Raw genomic sequence first — 6,297 nt, 5'->3', positions numbered from 1 at the left:
TCCTAACAATCTTCTCCCTTTGCTGTGAACAAGACGCCAGGCTTGGACAATTTCCTTCTACAGCATGTTGCCATGATCGTCGATGTTCTTGAAGAACAGACCCTCCAATTGGATGTTACTTGGAATATTTTTCATGGGATAGCCGTATTGACGACGGGCTAAAGCTGGATTGTAACTGATTCCTCCCTTAGTTCCAATAAGGGGTATGTTGGGAAAACTTCCGCAACTGAAGATGATCTTGGTTTCGTCGTTGTCAGGGCTACACCAATCAATGTCTGTATGAGTGAGAGACATGATTTTCTGTGACCAGTAAAGGCCATCCCTCATATTCCAGAAAGTGCTAGACTTTGGTAGGTGTGAAACGAACCATTCGTATAACAACGGTACGCAGCATGTGATTAATCCTCCTCGCTGCAGGTTTCTTGAATGCACAGAGTGATAAGCATCCGCAAGCAAGGTTGGAACTGGATTTCCAATTAAGAAGATCTTAATTGCGTTGATGTCGACGAAATCGTTAATGTTAGGGAACAAAAACAATCCGTAGATAAGCAAAGCCAAGATTTCCTCAAAAGCGCTCATATCTTGGATGCTGACGAAGTTCCTAGCTTGATCAAACAGGAATTTGGAGGGCAATCCTTGAATTCCTCCTCTACTCACCATATGAGTTCTAATGTCGACTACGTTCAAAGGAGTAGTTGCAGCAATGATAATGTCATCAGGATTCTTTTCCAAACCGGAGTACGGATCTTGCGCGTACACGGGTATTCCAATCAGACGAGAGTACTCCTCTAACGTAGGCATGAGCTGATAATCTGGAAAGGTGAAGCAGTGATACGTTGGATCGTAAAACTGTACCAATGTGGGAAGGATTCCATCCACAATGTTGATATTAAGCAAAGGCAGAAGTTTTCCATACTTCTCCTTGAAAGTCTGGGGGTTGACCACCAGTTTTCCGAGCTTTCCCAGTTCCTCGACCTGGGGAATCTTGAAGGTGTATTTCCTAGCTCTCTTTCTTCCATAATCCATGGTATAGATCCTTAAGTCCTTTCTCCGTTTCTCTCTTTCTATGAAGTTCAAAACGTTTGTTATTTAGTTTCCTTGAAAAACGACTCGAAAAAGACTCTTTTTGTTTTTAGTTGTTATTAATGAATGATGCATGAATGCATGAATGCACACACAAGAGTTTTAAACAAACATGGCGTTGAAGGGTATAGTGGTCATGAAGTTAAAACGCAATCCCCGCCCCAATGGTAAACTAAGGTTAAGGATTTTTGTACCTGTAGAACGGGTTCTAGGGGTCTCAGAGTTTTTGCTCAACCTTAAAGATACGTTGATTGGTATCTATAAGAGAGTTTTCTCTGAGTGTAGTATCTGCGTGACAATTACTTTCGTAATCACCGCTCTACGTCCTAAAAAAAAGGCTTTAAGTGGGGTTAATGTGTTTCTAGGTCCTCCTGGTACAAATCAGTCTCGGAATGCAGTGGCGCAGTTAATCACAACCAGCCAGGCAAATCCCAAGAGTAGATTTGGAAACAAAGATTAGAGGGCCTTCACCGGGAAGACATCCTCCATCCTATCTTATGTTGCACTCAAATCCGGGTATAGGATTTCTCACCACAAGGGGGAATCAAGCCCTTTCCCGATACAGAATAAACAAAATAAACAAATATATATGCAACAAACACATGATATGACACAGAGGTTAGGCAGGACCTCTCTTGTTTGAGGGGGAATTTGGCATCCCTAATTCCTCATTGGGGCTGGACCAGCAACAGGTCAACCATTGGTTTGGATGAAAAACCAAGGTTTTTAACACTTATATCCCCAGCAGAGTCGCCATTTTTCTGTGGTGGTCGTTTTCTTTACCTCCCCGTTTCACTTGGGAGGACGGCACGCTAAACCCTTCACGCGAAATTTGGAAGGAGAATGCGCCCGTGGTGGGATGAATTTTATTTCAGTTCTTCCTACGATATCACACGAACTTTCTTATTTGTCCTACGAGTAGGAAAGGGGAAAAAAGATCTCAACTAAACCCTAGGAGTTTGCTAAGTGTGGGGATTTCACCTAGACTAGAAATTCTGGAGTCCGGGAGGTCGGTTATACATAGGGAAGTGTTTAAACACCCTACATATCTGTAGTACTCTACAGGAACCTTCTCTGTGTCATTTGTGATTGTGTTTATTGCTAATGATTGGGAAAGTTTCTCCTTTGTATTAGGAGAAGGAATTGAATTGATTTGAAAAAGACAGACAGACAGACAAACTGACTATTTTTGGTATTTTATTAGCTCGCTGAGATTCCTTGTGAACCTCATGCCTACATATCCCTAGTGGAAGTCAGAGCTTAATGTAGTTCGGGGAACTAACTAGGGAAATTACTTGTTTTTGGTGCCTTGCTTGAAGCTCAAGGTTGAAGCTTGAATTAAATCTCTGTTTACAGTAAAGAGACATGAAATCATCTTTACAGAGAGGTATTTGTACTATTCTACCACAAACATTTAAAAGTGACAGAATAACTGAATTCATTTCATTCAAGAGGGGGACCTTACTTGTGTATGTGCAAGTATACCAGTCAAATGCCTCTTAAATGAAAGAAAGATGCTCATCCAAATTAGGGAAAGTTACCACATGTCTGGGTTTTACTGCCAGCTCATGCCTTTCAAAATCCTAAATGGGAGACTTGATTAAAATTGAAATGAAATGTTTGTTTGTTTGAATGTGGTAGAGTAGTAAAAATATCTCTCTATAGAGATAAGCTATGTCTATCTACTGTATAGAAGATCTGACTTTAGCTGACTTGTATGAGGCCCAAGCTTGAGGCTTTTTGATTGATTAATTAATTATTATTGACTCTGGGAGATGACTCCACTGGGGATTAATTACAGGGTATTTTTGTGTTCTGTACAAAGCCCAGAATTGAGGCTGACTCTACTTAGGGAGACTCTATTTGTGTGCCTTGTACAAAGCCCAAGGTTGTGGCTAACTGTTGAGGATAATTGAATGAATGACTCTATTTTATGTGCCTTGTATAAAGCCCAAGGTTGTGGCTGACTCTAGCTAGGGAAAACATTATTTTCTGCCTTGTACAAAGCCCAAGGTTGTGGCGGACTCTTAAATGAATTAAGTATGGATGACTATATGGGGAAAGATCCTAAGTGTTAGGAATCTTTGACACATGAAAAATATGGTTTATCTGCCTTGTACAAAGCCCAAGGTTGTGGCTACTGAGTGATGAAGAACTCACTGGGGAGACTCTATTATCTGCCTTGTACAATGCCCAAGGTTGAGGCTGACTCTTGACAGGGGAGTTTTATTGTTTGGGTGCCTTGTATGAAGCCCAAGGTTGAGGCTAACTGTTTTTGTTGGTTTTGACTCTAATGAGGAGATTTTATTTATTAAAAGACTGTTTTTCTTTGGAAGCTAACCCTTTCCAGGGGTTTTGACTCAGCTGGAGAAATTGTTTGGTAAAAGACTGACTTTATCATGTTTTTTGGAGGCTGACCCTTTCCAGGGGTTTTGACTCTTTTTGGGGAAACTATCTTCTAAGAGAAATGACATTATTTATTAATTGACATTGGAGGCTAACCCTTTCCAGGGGTTTTGTATTAAAAATGAAAGAATGTGTGGAAGCTAACCCTTTCCAGGGATTTATTGAAATGGAGGTTGATTTTAATTGACTTTGGAGGCTAACCCTTTCCAGGGGTTTTGTTGGAAATGAATGGCAGAAAGATTATCTAATGGAGACTTCTTGTTTAAAGCCCAAGATGAAGGTTGACTCAATGCTGAGGATGACCCAAAGCATGGATCCTAGACTCTGCTAAGGAAGATTGATGAAGATAAGGGTGACAGAGACTGTCCATGCCTCTCATTCCAAAAGGTGTACTCAATGCAAAATTGAGACAAACTTAGCTTGTTTAAAGTCTGGTTTAAATTGGAAGAAACTCACCAGGGTAGGCTAAAAGGTGGCTAAAGACCTGTTCCTATGTTTATAAGAAACCTGATGGGTCCTTGTATACAAGCTCAAGAGGAAGCTGGAAATGCTTTTAAGAAGCCTGTGGGTCCTTGTACAAAGCCCAAGAGGAGGCTAATCGAGGGTCCTTGTTATAGCACAAGAGAAAGCTATGTAGTTTTGAACTTATTTTGGCTCTAAGCAAATGGGTAAGAGGTTTCACCGGGAATAATTCCTCTTTGGGTGGATGTGTCCTATTATTTTTGGATTCTAAGGTTTTTGCCAAGATGTTTCACCGGGAATAATTCATCTTGGGGGTTTGAGCTACAGATCTCTAATTAGGAAAGAGCCTTCACCGGGAAGACATTCTCAATCCTAGGCCATATTCCTATAATATATATATATGGTTTAACTGTCCTAAGGTTTATACTCAAACGTAGTTCTAAACTAATATATGCACAATTTATATTTGACAGTAATTTAAATAAAGACTGTAAATTGAAAGCTTGTAAAGCCTAACCTGGATGGAGTGGAGGCCATTGAAGAAGTATGTACAGAGCCTCAACAGTAATTTTTGTTGTTTTGTTGATAACAGTTGAATATATATATGATAAACAGTTAATGGTTTTTGAAAACAGAAGAAGTGAAGATGGACAAAGGTCACATAGGTATCTGAAGAGTTTCACCGGGAATAATGCCCTTCAAATACCAGAAGAATGTTTTGAAAACAGAAAGAAGATTTTGAAAATACAGTTTTGAAAACAAGCTAAGAAGAGAAGGTTTTTGGGACTTACACTCTATTAGAGGCCCAGTACTTTACAGTACTGGTGTAAAAGCAATTTGAAAATGATTTGGAATGATACAAGGTTTTGTTGTTTGAAAACCTTAATCATCCGTTTAATCAGAGATTGAAAACAGTTTTGAGAATTGACAAAAGTCAACTTAATTAAAGTAAAAATAAAGATTTTTTACTTAATTAAGACCTAAACAATTAGGGTTTTATCATAAACTTTATTTACAAAATAATTTAGGTTAAAACAAAGTGAAAATATGTATTAAAGTATTTAAGAAAACACCTAAAACATACTATTTTAAACCTAATAAAAATACATGAAATAAATAATATTTTTATGATTTTTTTTTATTATTCACAAAGTAGGTATATTAAATAGCAAGTGTGTGAAAAATGAAGTGAAAATGATTTAATTTGATAAGTTTATTGATTGTGTGAAGTTTGTATAAAAAAAAGAATGAAAATGGATGCTAAAAAATTGGTTTGGCCCTAGAGAGGTTCGAACCCACGCCCTTCATGATCACATTTCAAAACTTAACCAACTGAGCTGCGCGCGCAGCTTGTTAACTATATACACTCAATATATTATATTTTCAGATAAGCCAGGAAATTCAAATTTTACGCGCGCCATGTTCATCTTCTTCCTCGAGCTTCAGATTTTCAAATTCCTAACTCTCTGGTTTCTCAACTAAATGGCATGATGTAAACATCAATCTCACTCGTTTTTGGACAAGGAACATGATTATGGGCTCAGAATTCATTTATTCTAAGTGTAACTAACGAATTTCATTATGAACACGAAGAACACATAAACCCTAATTTTAAAATTAAATGATGCATAAGATGAATAAATGAATGATGATAGAGGGTTTTCAATCCTCTGATGATGCTGAACAAGATAGAATCGAGCTTTACCACAAAGAGTGCTTAAATTAAAGAGGTGGAGTTCAGAAACTTACCTCTGAAAATGGAGGTCGTGAGGATGATGGAGAGCACCTGGGCTTGAATGAATGATCTCAATAGCTTCCCTGAGACTCAATGATGCTAACTGAATGCTTATTGCAACCTGAATCCTTCTGAATTGTTCTATGGACCTCCCTCGATTTCAGCTTCAAGTGAACATGGAGGGTGTTGATTCTTGAGTTACAGATGAGCTGCAGCCATCTGGTTAGCTTCACTATGACCTGAGGAGTGTGCCTGGATGATTGGCTTGGCTTGGAACCTCCTGAATTACTCCATGGACCTCCAACTGCAAATGCTCCAAAGTGAGAGCAACAATGGTGTTCCTCCACTTACAGAAGTGATCCAGGTGCTTGGATCACCTCAAATGACCTCCCTTGAGATGTTAGAATGTTCACTTCCCAAAGATGAGCTCTGGTTTGAAGAAATCGATTCTTCTTGCCAAAGAACTTTGAAAAATAATGAACATGAGAAGAGAAAGAGAAAGCAAGGAATATGGTTGCTTTGGTGTGTTTTTGAATGAGGAATGCATCTGTATTTATAGGCAAATGGATCAGTATAGCTGCAGAGGAGTGAGCTTCCTTAGTGAAGTTGAT

Source organism: Vicia villosa, linkage group LG1 (assembly GCF_029867415.1).
Source record: "Vicia villosa cultivar HV-30 ecotype Madison, WI linkage group LG1, Vvil1.0, whole genome shotgun sequence".
In the NCBI taxonomy this organism is placed as follows: domain Eukaryota; kingdom Viridiplantae; phylum Streptophyta; class Magnoliopsida; order Fabales; family Fabaceae; genus Vicia; species Vicia villosa.
The sequence above is the reverse complement of the archived record's forward strand: the minus strand, read 5'-3'. Positions refer to the sequence as shown.